General features: G+C 45.8%; 1 pseudogene; it reads left to right on the plus strand.

Moving 5' to 3' along the window:
• Positions 1–11,408: 11,408 nt before the first annotated feature.
• Positions 11,409–12,075, plus strand: LOC137773558 (large ribosomal subunit protein uL6 pseudogene; annotated as a pseudogene).
• The last annotated feature ends 4,168 nt before the right edge of the window (positions 12,076–16,243 follow it).

Consider the following 16,243-nt stretch of genomic DNA (forward strand, 5'->3'; position numbering starts at 1 on the left):
TCTTCCAATTGCTCAGGTCCAACATTTGAAGTCATCCCTAACTCCTTTCTCTCTCTTGCTCCCCAGGTCTGATCCACCAGCAGAGACTGTTGGCTCCACTTTCAAAGCACACCCGGGGCTTCCCTGGTGGCACAGTGGTTAAGAATTTGCCTGCCAATGCAGGGGGACACAGGTTCAAGCCCTGGTCCGGGAAGATCCCACATGCCGCGGAGCAACGAAGCCCGTGCGCCACAGCTACTGAGCCTGCGCTCTAGAGCCCACGAGCCACAACTACTGAAGCCCACGCACCTAGAGCCCGTGCTCCGCAACAAGAGAAGCCACTGCAATGAGAAGCCCACGCACCACAACAAAGAGCAGCCCCCACGAACCACAACTAGAGAAAGCTCATGAGCAGCAACAAAGACCCAACGCAGCCAAGAATAGGTAAGTTAATTAAATAAATTTTTTAAAAAAGCACACCCGGCCCCGAACCACATCTCCCCTCCTTCTCCACCACCATCCAGTCTAGGCCCCATCTCTGCTCACCTGGACTATTGTAGTCACCTCCTAACTGATCTCCCTGCTCTACCCTTGTCCTCCTTACAGTAACTTCTCCCCTCAGCAACCATGGGCGCTTTTACAAATTAAGTTAGAGCCTGTCACTCTCCTGTCTCCAATGGCTCAAAGTCTAAGTCCTTACAATGGCCAGCAAGGCCCCACTGACCCGGCCCCATCACCTCTCCCGTCCCCTCTCACTCACTTACTCACTCCACTCCCCTCATGCAGCCCTGCTTGCTGTCCCTCAGGCCTGCTCCACCTTGGGTCTTCACCCTGGCTGTTCCCTCTGTCTAGACCACCTTACAGTTTGTTCCCTCACTTCCTTCAGGGCTCTGCTCAAATGTCACCTTCCCATAGGGGCCCTCCCATCACACCCCCATTAGCACACCGTCTCCCCCTTTACCTCACCCCCGATGTTAGGCAATGTCATATCTTCCCGTGTTTAGTGGTTTATTGTCTGAGCCTCTCTCCCTCCCCTTTGTCTGTTTTGCTAGGTCTTGTATCCTGAGTACCTAGAATGATGTACTTATTAAACAAAGGAATAAATGTATAACAAACATTTAGTAAACTAAACAATACCTAAGAATGTGTAGTTAACGTACAATAAATGAATTTGCACCAGTTCCATCTTAAAGCAGCTGGGGCCCTTCCGTTTTCCATCCAGAATGAAGCAGCTGCCCATGGAAAAGACAAAAGAACCACCTTCTCCTGGGCAGCTTTTTAAGTAGGCTGGGGTGTGGGCAGCTCACTTGATTTGTGTGTCTTTAATCTGAAACACCTGGGGCTTTCCAATTTTTCCAGAGTTGTTCAGAAACCCTTTGCCCGTTGGTGGAAGTTAAAAGAAAAATAAAATATGGTTTTGAATCTCAATCCCGAGCTCCCAGAGATTCTTATGGAGTTTAGATTTATGGATTGCCTACTCTAATCTGTAATTATAGCCTCATCACGCATTTACTATTATTTAGTGTGTTAAGTATTTATGTATTCATATCGTATCTTCTATGTTTACCAACTGATTCATTACTTTAAAATGTACTCTATTACCATGTCCAGCTTAGAGGCAAAAATAAGAACCTATAATTATGATTTCAGATGTGCAGGGATCCATGTGAATGTGAGGAAGATACATAAATAGAGGGAAGAAAAGGCACAGGGACATAACAGAGAGATTTGAAGGTGACAGTAACAGTCAAGGATGTCTTTCTTCCTTCTAACATGGGTCTCGGGAGGAAGGGTAGGGAGGATGGCTAGAGGCCGGTGGGTACCAGCGGCACTGCTGAGTGTCCACACGTGGACAGTCTTGGAGGAAATGAGAAAACGAAGAAGCAGGCAATTTGGAAGGCTTTATTTGTTGCTTAATGTTCCTTAAAGGAACATTTGAGTTACATGAAAACTTTTAGCAACACACATCTCTAATTTATCTGGAAATTGACTAATGTTCTTGAAAGCCTCAGAGGCTGCCTTATGGTTGTGCTTCCAAAATGTGGCGTTAAGTGGGTTAAGAAAAGAAATCACAGAAGAAAATATTTTGCTTTCTTCTCATTAAGTTCTTTCAAAAAACCTTTAATAGGCACCCACTATGTACCAGGAAGTTTGCTCTGTGCTAGGGAACAAGATGCAGGTTGTGCCCTCAAAGAGAATGTTCAGTTCTTCACATGGGTGGGAGTGGAGGTGTTAGTAGGTGGTGATGACAGTAATGCTCTATTTCCCTGATAGCCACTCTCTCTCTTTATTATTTTTTATTTCATTATTATTATTATTTTTGGCCGTGCTCTGTGAGGCATGCAGGATCTTAGTTCCCCGACTGGGGATCGAACTCACGCCCCCTGCAGTGGAAGGGTGAAGTCTTAACCACTGGACCGCCAGGGAAGTCCCTACTCTCTCTCTTTAGTAGCACGTGGTCTTAAGAGAAGATAAGTTTAGGTCGAAGGTCCATTTGATTTTAAGATCCAAGTAAGCTGATCCAGAAATATTCACTAAGGGAATTCCCTGGTGGTCCAGTGGTTAGGGCTCCACATTTCACAGCCAAGGGCACAGGTTTGATCCCTGGTGGGGAAGTAAGATCCCGCAAGCCCCACAGCTGAAAAGAAAAGAAAAGAAAAGAAAGAAAGAAAAGAAAAGAAAAGAAAGAAAGAAAAGAAAAGAAAAGAAAGAAAGAAAGATAGAAAGAAAGAAAGAAAGAAAGAAAGAAAGAAAGAAAGAAAGAAAGAAAGAAAGAAAGAAAGAAAGAAAAAGAAAAGAAAAAGAAAGAAATATTCACTGAATGGTGTCAGGGTTCTCTTTGCTTACTCCATATGTTCCTGTGATCAGGGCAAATTGGATGAGGTTGGCAGAGAAGCTGTTCAGTAAGAGAACCACCAAACCAGACCCTTTTCTTCCTGTGCTAACTTGGCTCGAGGGGCCCACTGCAATGAGGGCACAGCATCCTTCCCCAGCTAATGAGAAAAGAGGTGCAGTAATTTCTTTAAAAACTGTCATTGCTATGGAAACGGTTTTCACCATTGCTGATGGTTGCAGCATCCTCCTACTGCATTCAAAGGACACGTTGCTACTTCTAATCAGAGCATCAGTACAATTCCACCTGGCAATGGTTTTCTTTTGTGATGTTTTTTCAAGAAAACTGCCTTGTTTTGGCCACCCCTTCCCTGGAACAACAGTGCCCTGAGCCCAGGGGAAGGTGAAGGAGGAGCAACTCCCAGCCCAGAGGCAGGGAGAGGCGGGATGGGTGATGTGTGACCTTGGCCATCCAAGAGTGTTTCCCCAGTGAAGAGAAACTTCAGGATCTCCCAAGGTCTCCTACCCTAATCCAGTGAACTCTTCCCATTCCTCATCCTCCCTCAAGGTGCTGCAGTGTTTGATACCTTGTCCTCTTACTTCTTCCTGCAACTCTTTCCTCTCTGGGAAGCTGTGACAGAGCTCAGACCCTCTCTCCTCCTACCCCCTGGCCGCTCCTCCTCTGTAATGTTCCAAAGATTCTGTCTTCCAACACTAAGCACAGGATTGAGAGAGTGTGGCTGACCTAGGAGGGTAAACCTACCCTCCCCCAGGGAGACACCCTGGAAGATCTTCTGTGGGGCAGATGTGTCCTCAGACTTTTAAAGTCTCTAAGCCCAAGAAGATTGTGTTTTAATATTACCCCCCCCCACACACACACACACATGCCATACATACACATGCACACAAATTCTATGTGTGCTGGAATTAAATCTTTCCAGACTTTCTGATTGTAAAACTCTGCCTATCCAGAATTCATCAAAGCAAGACTTTCTTTTCCCTTCCTCTGTTTTCTTGTTTTGTGCCCCTGCTTTGCCTGGGACTTCACCCAAGTTCTGCCTGCCTGTCAGGAAATCCCACCCTGTCTGGTCCATGCTTCCAGACAGCAACCCTGAGACAGCAGCAGACCATAGCTGCATGGAAACCCAGCTGCTCTTGTAAACTTGCTGATTGCCTTGGCAGGAAGTGGATTTCAGGGCAAAGTCCGAGTCTGCTCAGAAATACCCAAGTGATCTGCAGATCACAGGACTTCTGATAAGACATGACGTATATAACGGTGACGTGTTTAAAAGTAACAACAGCAAAACAACAGAGACAGTTCACAGAGCTGACCTTAAGTTACTGTGGAGCGGAGAGTTTGCAAATTTTTCCCAAGCATGCTGCTATTTTGGGTTTATTTTCTAAATTATACCCTGACCTCATCTGTACACCATTCTCTAATTCATGCACCTGTCATGTTACTTTGTAACTGCTCTGGCACCATATCCTAGAGGAATTCAGCCGCTCCCCTTCTTCCCCCGCTGGACTTCACACAATAGATACTCAATAAACAGCTGGTTACTCCCAGGGAGAGTTCGTGTGGACCCAGAGTCACACCCACAGACACTCATTGCTGTAGACTGAATGTTTGTGTCCCTCTCAAATTCATATGTTGAAACCTAATCCCCTGTGTGATGGTAGTAGGAGGTGGGGCCTTTGGGATAATCAAGTCATTTGAGCAGAGCCCTCATGAAAGGGATTAGTGCCCATATAAAAGAGGCCCCAAAGTGCTCTCTTGCCACTTCTACCACGTGAGGACACGGAGACCTGGTCTTTGAACCAGGAAGCTCTCACCAGACGCCGAATCTGTCGGTGCCTGAGTCTTGGACTTCCAGCCTCCAGAACTGTCAGAAATAAATTTCTGTTGTTTATAAGCCACCCAGTCTATGATAGTTTGTGATCGCAGCCCAAACGGGCTAAGACACTCATGTGACCCAGCAACAAGCTCATGTATACCGTAAACTTACAAGGACTCATAACACCCTGGAATTCCCCTTACTCCAAGTGTAAAGGAAATAATTATCTGATTATTTATTTGCTGAATGCCCTTCCTGTCTAGATCCACGTTCCACAGAAAGGGCCCAAGCCTGCCTGGTTTCTGGTGTGTCCACACTGCCTAGGAGGCTCTCAGTGTTTGTGGAAAAAACATACACTACACAGACATGTGCAAACACAACCAGCTCACCAGCCACATGGCACCCAGCACCTCCTTCATCTTCATGATCTCAGTTCAACTTGGCCACAGCCCTGGCAACGGGCCAGGCTGGCAGTGGGGGATTAAGGCTCTGCCGATTAAGAGACTTGACCAGGGTCCCACAGCCTGGAAGGGGAGAGAGTTGGGGCTTGAATCCACTCCTCTGGATTCTAAGTTCTTTCTCCCACACTGAGAGACCTCCCATAAGCACACACACACACACACACACTTAGAGGTGAGCAAATCTGCTATTTCACACTGACAGAGATAACCCACGTCCACACACGTGCCTGCCGTGACCTGTCCGCGTGGAGTCAGACATTCACGTGTGCCCAGGTATTGAAATCTGTGTCCCAGAGGCAAAGATTGTAAACACAGGGCGGGGCTCACAGACTCTTGGCTGGAAGCCAGTCAATGGGCTGGAGGGTCAAGGGCTGACCCTGAGCTCATGTGTACTTTTCATCGACACAGGTGAGCCCATGGACACTTAGAACCCCAAGGGTGAGTGCCTGTTCAAGCTCAAAGCCTTCCATCTGGGCTCCCGAGATGATGTGCCTCCCATCCACAGGCCACACGCTCCTGGGATGACACCTCCAACCTCCACTGGCAGGACTCGAGTGGGGGACAAGGTGGTCAACTCTTCCCTCAACACCGGACCCATCCTGCTCCCACGCCCAGCTCCCAGGTGTTAGATGGGAACAAGTCAGGTGTTCCTTCTCCTCTGTGGGGTCCCTAGCAGGTTCCTAGAGTTGGAAGGGACCTAAGAAGTATCCAGCCCACCTCCTGTAGGGTAGGACTGCTTTGCAGACTCGCATCCCCTGTTGGAACACTTCCTGCAATGGGAACTCACCACCCTTCAAGGCAAATCATTCCACTGTCAGCCAGCAGGAATTAAGGACAGTCCTCCTTAGACTGAGCTGACTCGGCTGGCAGCAGGCCCTCACGCCCTGAGGAGAGGTCACCTCACCCCCTGAGTCCTCTCTGTTCCAGCCCATCACCCGATGACCTGGGTCTCTCAGTGGTTCCTCAAATCACATTGCTTCTGCACCCATCCCCTGCCTGGGCACCCGCTTCTGGGAACTCCCCAGCTGGTCCTTGCCCACTTCAAAATGTGAGGCCAGGCTGGGACGGAGGGCTCCAGCCACGGGCTGACCACAGCAGGGCCCAGTGGGATTTTGCACAAAGCTTCAGATCACAGAGATATCTGAGCAGCCACGTGGTGCCCCTGTGGGGGTCAGCTCTGCCTGAGCCGACCCACAGCTCAGTGTAAAGGGCTGTACTTGTACCATCTGCCCAATCCGATTGTCACCATCAAACACACATCACCTGGTACCTGTTTTCCAAAATGTTGGGGATTTGCATCTTTTGAGGATCTTTCGAAACCCAAAAGATTGAACTCCCTAATGGTGGAACTTCAGGCCCCATGACACAGCAGTGGGGCAGACTTGCGGGGACAGTGGGGTCATCACACACAAAGCTGGAGAGCTCCAAAAACGACCGCAGCTCCCCTCCATCCAGCACTAGAGTCTGTGCTCTCCCCCCGTCTTGTCCTCTATGCAAGACCACAGACCATGCAATGTTATAATCCCCCCTCAAATCCCTGTCAGAGCAGCAGGCCACCAGAACTCTTTTCATAAGATCTCCCTGTCCTTGGGCTAGCTTCCAAGAAACTTAAAATGATAAAATCTTCATCCAGCCATAGGAAATAACAACGCCCCCATTTATGTGAAGTTTCCCTTTACTATGTACCTTCACATAAAGCCTATAACTTGACCTCTACAACCTCCATTAGGGAAATGAGCAGGAGAGGTATGTAATGCTGTCCCTGTTCTACAGATGAGGAAACTGAGGCCCAGAGAAGTGAAGTTCCCTGCTCAGGATTGCTAAGCTAGGACTTGAGTTCAGCGCTTCTGTGTCCAAGTTAGTTCAGAGCTCTTTGCATGACACCTGGTTGAGATCACATCATTGAATTTTCTATCTTTCTAGAGATGAAGAGACTGAAGCCTAGCAAGCTAGAAGCAGCACTGGGACTAGATTCAGGATCTACCCTCCTTTCAGGACCCCCAAGATACCTACCTACTACTCCAGCCTTCAAAGGGGAGACTATCGTTCAACCAACCTCAGACCATGAAAGTCGCTCCTGTCCCAGGGTACTTTTGGTCCAGACCTCCCAACCGGGGGGCTCTGCATTGGGTACTCCCAGCAACGTGTAGGCACCACGCCCTGTCTGCTGGAAGTTGTATCCAATGAGGGGTAGTAGTCCCAGCTCTCCCAGGGAGAATATGCTGCCAGTTTCCAGACTGTCGCAGAAGATGCTTTGGTCAGAGCCATATATATCACATGTCCCAGGAGATGAGCTCATGGGCAGCCAATCAAGGGGCCACCTACTACAGCCCCGTCACCCTATCCCAGGGCTGCTCTCCGTTCCTCCACAGATAGGACGCTTACCTCAGCTACCCTAGAAAAAACAATTTTGCTTGACAACTTCCTTATTACACCCGAAAAGAAACCAATGCTCAGAAAACAAACTTAGGCCTGGCTGGAGGAAGGCCAGTCCATGAAACAGAAAGAAAAACTCTTATGGGAAACACGAGTCAGGGGAAAGGAGGAGGAGGTAGTTTTAGCACCTGCATACCTTCCTCGGTTCTCTCCAAAGAACTCTGAAGAGGGAATGATCTAGAGAGAAAGGTCATTGTATGTAATATATATTCCTTGACCTGGAGATAAAACCCAGAAGGAAGAGTTGATGAGCATATTTTCCAAATTCTGCTATCCCTGGTAGGGTCACCACGAGTCTTCACAGAACATTCTAGGAAGTCTTAAAAGTTCACATTTTCACTTTATGTAGTGCCTGAATTTTTTTTTAAATTTTATTTATTTATTTATTTTTGTCTGCGTTGGGTCTTTGTTGCTGTGCGCAGGCTTTCTCTAGTTGCGGCGAGCTGGGGCTACTCTTCGTTGCAGTGTGCAGGCTTCTCATTGCGGTGGCTTCACTTGTTATGAAGCATGGGCTCTAGGCAGGCGGGCTTCAGTAGTTGTGGCACACAGGCTCAGTAGTTGTGGCTCACGGGCTCTAGAGCGCAGGCTCAGTAGTTGTGGTGCATGGACTTCGTTGCTCTGCGGCATGTGGGATCTTCCCTGACCAGGGCTCAAACCCATGTCCCCTGCATTGGCAGGCAGATTCTTAACCACTGCGCCACCAGGGAAGCCCCTGAATTTTTTTTAAAACAGAATTTATCCATGTTTGTAATCAGAAAAGAAAAACTACTTTTATTCAAACAAAAGTTAAAAAAATGTCAGAAATTCTGCTTTGGTTAATTGAGCCAGGGAGGCATTGTAAAGTAAACACTGAAAGCACTGAGCTTTGGAGTCGCCCAGACTGGAGCCATCTGCCAGCTGCGTGACCTCTGGCAGGGGACACAATGTCTCTGAATTTGTTTCTCACTCGAAAACTGAGTGGCCACCTTAGAAGGTGACGGTAGGGTCAAATGTGATAATGCTCGTAAAAAAAAGAAGAAAATATACTGAGTGTCAAATACTAAGTCCTTTCTGTATATTGAGCCCCTAGTAAGTGCTTAATAAAGAGTCAATATTTTATTATTGGTAGCAAAGTTAATGCCTTATTCATTCTGTCAGCAAAGAGGTTTTGGATCCAGCTTTGTGCTGGGTACTGGCTCAGCACTGAATTTAGAGAATTTATTAGCCCAAGAATCAGCCCAGATTTCAAACAAGGGTTAAATTATATCCCATATTTTTAATTTATTTAACAAAACTATTTTCTTCCCCATGTCCTCCAGGCCCTGTGTACATCATATATACTCCTCCTTATTTGAAGGGGAGTAAGCCCCACTCGGCCCTCACGGAGTTCACAGTGTAACTGGGAAGAGAGACAAACATGAAAAAAATCGTAAAAGCAGGTGGAAGGGAAGGGGAGTTATTGTTTCATGGGTACAAAGTATCAGTTTGAGAAGATGACAAAGTTCAAGAGGCAGATGGTGGAGATGGTTGTACAACAATGTGAATGTACTTAATGCCACTGGGCTACAGACTTTAAAATGGTTAAGATGGTCAATTTTATGTTATGTATATTTTACAGTCTTTTTCTTAAGGCAGATGGAAGCACAGGGGCAGAGAACCATGAGGGGCATTATGCATGAACCTAACTTATGACCCAGTAATCCCATCCACAGGTAAATACAATCCCAGGTTCTCGCAGGAGGGAGAACCATCCTGGGGCCAGAATGGGCATTTGGCACCTTCCCTGATCAGGCAGAGCGGCAACCTGGCCCTGTCCTCAGTGCCCATCAGAGACCAAGCCTTAGGTGGGGATCTGTGCAGAGACACTGGCAGCTGCCCATGGCCAGGGTGCTACGTGATGTGTGAGGCTCAGCAAGCAAGCAAAAGGCCTCTTGTTCCAAAAGTATTAAGAATTTAAAGACAAAAATGGCAGAGCATGAAACCAATCACAGGTCCTTCTGAGTGCAGAACCTGTGCAACTGTACAGGTTGCAGGGCCATGAAGGGGACTCTGATGGGGACAGTTCCCAGCCAAGTGCCATGAGGAAAGATGACAGAGGAAGGGAGAGAGGGAGACTGAGAGAATATTTTTTTGAAATTTTTATTTAAGTATAACAAACAGAAAAGTGAATGAATCCTGACTACATGGCTTGATGAATTTTCACAAAGGGAGTGAAGTGTAACCAGCACCCAGATTAAGAAGCAGAACATCACCAGCACCCTAGAAGCCCCCCTCCTGCTTCTCATAGGTCCCACTATCCTGACTTCTAACACCTTAGATTATTTTTGCCTGTTTGGGGGCTTTATGTAAGTGGGAATTAGGTGGCACGTTTACTTTTATGTCTGGCCTTTTTCACTCTCTTTCATGTTTGTGAGATGCAGCCATGCTCCTGTGTGCAGCTGTAGCTGTAAATTCTCAGACCGGTGATACCAAATGTCAGAGAGGATGTGGGGCCACCTGATCTCTCATGTACTGCTGGTGGTGGGAGTGGACCATGGTACAGCTACTTTGGAAAACTGAGTAGTAACATCTAGTAAAGCTGACCCAGCACCTCTACTCTTAGATACGTGCATAACAGAAATGCAGGCATGTGCTCCCCCAAAACAACATTTATAAGACTGCTTACATCAGCACTATTTGTAATAGCCAAAAACTCAAAAACTTGAAACTACTCAAATGCCCCAGAACAATAAGGTGAGCAAATAAATAAATGGTGGTATAGTCACAAAATGGATATTATTTCCTCCTGAGAGTCTGTATATTTGTTTGTTGAGAAAGACTATTTACCCTCTTGTGTGGCCTGGGTGTGCAACACGGGGACACAGAAGATAAACTTGCTCTTGAGTGAAAATGCAGAGGAGTGGGTAGAAGAGAGGGCTCCAGTCTCAGGAGCCATCGGTAGAGTAGTTCTAAGTGACATATTTAAGAGAAGAAGAATTTTCACGAGAGACACTCACACCTGTCTATGTTTGGAGCCTCAATTCCCAGAAATCTGCCCGCAACATGGCAAGAGAATTTGCGTTATGGAAATGGAGCACACGTGCCTTTGGTGACTCCCAGGAGCAAAGAGCAAGAGTGTGAACACACCCTCCTTCCCAGGGCCACACCCTCTACCGGGAATCAACCAATGCAAGGTCCACCCCCCATCTGTGTTTGGACTCCAACCCTCCAGGTTTCCTGGAGGGATGTCTTCTTCCTTCTCCTCGGTGAGACGTATTACCTGAAAGATTGTGACCTCACTCTTTCCCAAGCCGGGTAAGGATCAAGGACCAAAGTCCCCCGGCCAGAAGGTAGTCTCAGAATAGTCTTTTGGGGGTATTCCCCGGCAGTCCAGTGGTTAGGACTCAGTGCTTTCACTGCCAAGGGCCCCAGGGTTCAATCCGTGGTCAGGGAACTAAGATCCCATAAGCCGTGTGGCGTGGCCAAAAAAAAGTCTTTTGGTTCCTGTGCAAAATAACTGTATTTAGGTCTTGTGCCTAAAGTACTCAATGAATCTCAGTCTCCATTCACACTCCCCTATCTCAATGACTTTTTGTCTCCCCAGTGTCTCCCAGAATCTCCCCTCCCTCAGTTGTTTCTGGGTCCCCACTGCAAGTGGGTGACCCAGGCGACCGTGACGATGGCCTGGCTTTGACATTTGCGCTGCAGCCCCAGCTCCTTAGCCCCAGTGGGCATACTAAGAAATAGTAGGAACAACAACAGCCATTTGTGAAATGTTTATCATATGTCAGGCCCTTTACATGCATTATTTATTTTTACCCCATAATAGTGTTTATAAAGTAGATAGTGTTGTTTTACAGATCTGGAAAGTGATGATCAAAATGATAAAATAGCTTTTTGCTGTATCTACTGTGAGAATGAAGACCATTCTCAGCAATCAGACTGTTGACATTCCAGAAAATGTCAACATTACTCTGAAGGGATGCACAGTTATTGTGAAGGGCCCCAGAGGTACCCTGCAGAGAGACTTCAGTCACATCAATGTAGAACTCAGTCTCCTTGGAAAGAAAAAGAGGCTCCGGGTTGACAAATGGTGGGGGATTAAAAAGGAACTGGTGACTGTTTGCACTATCTGTAGCCATGTACAGAACATGATCAAAGGTGTTACACTGGGCTTCCGTTGCAAGATGAGGTCCGTGCATGCTTACTTCCCCATCAACGTTGTTATTCAGGAGAATGCTTCTCTTGTTGAAATCCGAAATTTTTTGGGTGAAAAATATATCCGCAGGGTTTGGATGAGGCCAGGCGTTGCCTGTTCAGTATCTCAAGCCCAGAAAGATGAGTTGATTCTTGAAGGAAACAGCACTGAACTGTGTCAAACTTGGCTGCTTTGATTCAGCAAGCAACAACAGTTGAAAACAAGGATATCAGAAAATTTTTGGATGGTATCTATGTTTCTGAAAAAGAAACAGTTCAGCAGGCTGAAGAATAAGATCTGAGTGATCCAGCTACAGAAACCGCAAGAGGCCAGACTCATTTGTGATATTTTAAAAATGAATAAAAGCTCTTTTGACTTGGGAAACAAACAAAACAAAACAAAATGATAAACTAAGATGCTTAAGGGACACTGCTAAATGGCCGATTAAAAAAACCTGTTAGTCAATCTCCAAAACATGTCATTAACCATGGGACCCCATTGTTCTGCACCTCAGTTTTCACAGCTGTACAATGGGAATGTCAACGAAAAAATTAACCAGTCTAAGGAAGAAATGGAAATTTTTATTCGAGCCAAATTGAGGATTATAACCCAGGAACAGCCACTCAGAAAGCTCTGGGGACTGTTCTGCCCATTAGAGGTCAAAGCACAGTTACATAAGGTTTTGAGACAGAGGGCTGTACATTAAGTGATGTATTATTGACAGGTGACACAAAGTGAATAGTGGGTCATGGGTCATGGTGGCCCCTTACAAGATTAAGAAGGAATGTTATAGTTTAAGGAGTTGTCTTGTTGGTGTTAGGAGAAAGTTGCTCCTTATGGTTGAGCAGGTATTTCTGCCAGTGGGGAGGTTTGGTTGATGCATAATGCAGACACACAATGCACAGCAGAGGGGAGACAGGCGGCCAAAGGACAGAGAAAATTATTTATGTTTAAATTTTCCTTGACTTGCCTTAGAATATGAAATTTTATTTCATCAGGAATAAATGATACTGACCATTCAGAATCACTGGGAAATTTCGAGGAGGCGATCCACATGAGCACTTAGCCTGGGGCACAGAGTAGGCACTTGGGTACAGGCAGGGTTAGGTCTAGAGGAGCCCACAGTGGGGTCTCACCTGAGGGACTGGGGTCCACAACTCTCTCATGGAACTTGCTCCAAGACTAACAGTGTGAGTGAAGCCAGCTGGAATAATTCCCTGCACTCCTCTTTCCTGTGTCCTAAGGTAGACATTGCCCCTCCTGCTATCTCCCCCTCCCGTGGCTCTGGCCAGGCTCTCCCACTCCCTGTATCAAAAAAGAAAGCACTTGGTGAATAATGGCTTACACTAGGGTTTCTCATCGTGGCTCTATTGACATTTTGGATAATTATTTGTTGTGTGGACCGTCCTATGCATTGTGGAATGTTTAGCACCATCCCTGGCCTTCACTCACTAGATGCCAGAAGTAACCCCCTTGCCATAGTGAAAACCAAAAATGTCTCCAGACATTGACAAAGGTCCCCTGGATGTCATCACCTCCAGCTGAGAACTTCTGGCTTACACAATAATAACATGCAATTATCTAATTCAACCAGGAGTCCCTGAAGGTAGGTGTAATTCCAGGTTTGGTGCAGCAGCTCAACGAAGCCAACAGGGACCAGCTTTACGCTGGTGCTCATCACCTCATGATCACAAGGTGGCTGCCACAGAACCCACTGTGCCATCATCACAATTCTATTCAAAGGCAGGCAAGAGGGGCAAAGTGGTGGTATCCTTTGTGGCTTCACCTTTAATCTGAAGAGTTTTCCCAGACACTTCTCAGCAGATCTCTCTTACGTTTTATTGGCCAAAACCGGTTATATGCCCACCCCTAGCTGCACAGGAGGCTGGGAAAATGACTAGGTGGCCAGAGAGAAGGGGGTTGGAAATGCGGTGGGCCCTCCATGATACGGCAGTATGGGCAGTCCTCGCACCTGCAGAAATTATTTTTTTGTCTGCTGTCCTCAATAAACTGTGAGCGCCTTTAGGGCGGAGCCCTCCTCAGGTTTTCCTCTGCATCCTCAGGACTTAGCCCAGTGCTCAGCACTAAAAAGGTGCTCAATCAATTCTTACTGAAAGAAAGAAAGAATGAATGAATGAATGAGTGAGTGGATGAGTGAATCAATCAATCAGTGATAAGACTTTCTTCCTTCCTTGCTTATATCACTAAGAGCCCTATATAGGCAGTTATTTATTCATATGCAAACTAAACTTGGTTTAACTACAAATAAGCCTATCATGCAAATGATAATGCAAACATCTCCCTGTTCCTCCAGCAACATGGTCTGATCCCTCTGGCCATTGGACTTGCTGTTCTCTTCTCATTCTTTTTTCTTTAGTCTGTTCCGCAGCAGTGAATTCCACCATTCTGTCTTCCAGGTCACTTATCCGTTCTTCTGCCTCAGTTATTCTGCTATTGATTCCTTCTAGTGTAGTTTTCATTTCAGTTATTGTATTGGTCATCTCTGTTTGTTTGTTCTTTAATTCTTCTAGGTCTTTGTTAATCATTTCTTGCATCTTCTCAATCTTTGCCTCCGTTCTTATTCCGAGGTCCTGGATCATCTTCACTATCATTATTCTGAATTCTTTTTCTGGAAGGTTGCCTATCTCCACTTCATTTAGTTGTTTTTCTGGGGTTTTTTCTTGTTCCTTCATCTGATATATAGCCCTCTGCCTTTTCATCTTGTCTATCTTTCTGTAACTGTGGGTTTTGGTCCACAGGCTGCAGGATTGTAGTTTTTCTTGCTTCTGCTGTCTGCCCTCTGGTGGTTGAGGCTATCTAAGAGGCTTGATGGGAGGCTCTGGTGGTGGGTAGAGCTCTGGACTTGCTGTTCTCTTACCCAGAACATTCTTCCTGCCATCTCCCCTCATCCATCTTCACATGGCCAGCTCCTTCTCACTCTGTAGGTCTCTGCTTGGACAGAAATGCCTGTGAGAAGCTTTCCCTGAACTCCCCAGTTTGGCTCAGAGGCCTCTGCTCTATCCCCGTGGACCTCCCCTTGCTGTCCCATCCTAGCACTTGTCACCCTGGGTGGTGACTCTCTAGCAGGACAGTAAACACCCATGGGGACCAGAACAGCACGTCCTTCACTAGTAGGTTCGCCATAAACTTTTGTTGATTGAATCATTTATACCAAGGGCTGGCAAAAGTCTTATGTACAGGGACAGATGGTAAATAATTTCGGCTTTGTGGGCCATATTATCTCTGTTGCCACTATGCAACTCTGTGGCTGGAGCAAGAAGGTTGCCATAGGTAACATTAAAACAAATAAGCCTAGCTGTGTTCCAATAAAATTTTATTTATGGGCATTGAATTTGAATTTCATATTAGTTTCACGTCATGAAATATTATTTTTTAAATTTTATTTTATTTAGTTAGTTATTTTTATGTAGCAGGTTCTTATTAGTCATCTATTTTATGCATATTAGTGTATACATGTCAATCCCAATCTCCCAATTCATCCCACCACCACCACCCCCGCTTTCCCCGCTTGGTGTCCATACGTTTGTTCTCTACATCTGCGTCTCTATTTCTGCCTTGCAAACTGGTTCATCTGTACCATTTTTCTAGATTTCACATATATGCATTAATATATGATATTTGTTTTTCTGTTTCTGACTTACTTCACTCTGTATGACAGTCTCTAGGTCCATCCACGTCTCTACAAATGACCCAATGAAATACTATTCTTAAAAAAGTTTTTTTTCAACCATCTGAAAAATGTAACAACCGTTCTCAAAGACTCTCAGGCCATACAAAAACAGGTGACAAAACATAGTTTACTGACCCTGATTAATACTGAGGGTCACATGCTTTGGGTTTTCCAAATCATTCCCAGGATGCAGCAGGATCACTTAGAGCAATAAATATAACAGTATTTCTTAATATCAAGCAGTAAATTAAACTTGAAAGTACACTAAATGACTTCGCCATCCCATACTTAGACTGTATTTAAGAAATCCAAGATGATTTAAGATTAAGGAATTGTTACTATCAAGGAACCATGTCAATAGGTTTAAACAACTGCTTGACAATTTCTATATGCAATCCTAATGGGAATTTTTAAAACTAGGCATGGAAGGGTATTTCTTTTTTTGTGATAAAAATTAATTATTTATCTTAAAAAATATCCAAAATATTATTTAGATAAATGAAAGTAACCACTGGAAAAAGTGAAAACAAAAATTGAGACCAGTTGCTTCAGGGGTTGGAAGTGAGGGTAGTTTTCCTGCAATGCTAGGTTTCTTCAACTGGGTTTCGCGTATTACTATGATGTGTTGAATGGTAGTGAGGCTGTAGGGATACAGGAATTCCATGCTCTGCTGGGGGTGGGGGAGCATGTGGACTGGTGCAGCCATTCTGGACAACAGTCAGGCAGTATTAGTGAAAACTGGAGTCCATATTCCCCAGGGACTAGCAATTCCACTCCTAGCCATTCTCACACAGCTACTTAAGGGCACCTGAATAAGGGTGTCCACGGCAGCACTATTTGTGTTAGCAGGGAG

The sequence above is a fragment of the Eschrichtius robustus genome, chromosome 12 (genome assembly GCF_028021215.1).
Source record: "Eschrichtius robustus isolate mEscRob2 chromosome 12, mEscRob2.pri, whole genome shotgun sequence".
NCBI classification, from domain to species: Eukaryota; Metazoa; Chordata; class Mammalia; order Artiodactyla; family Eschrichtiidae; genus Eschrichtius; species Eschrichtius robustus.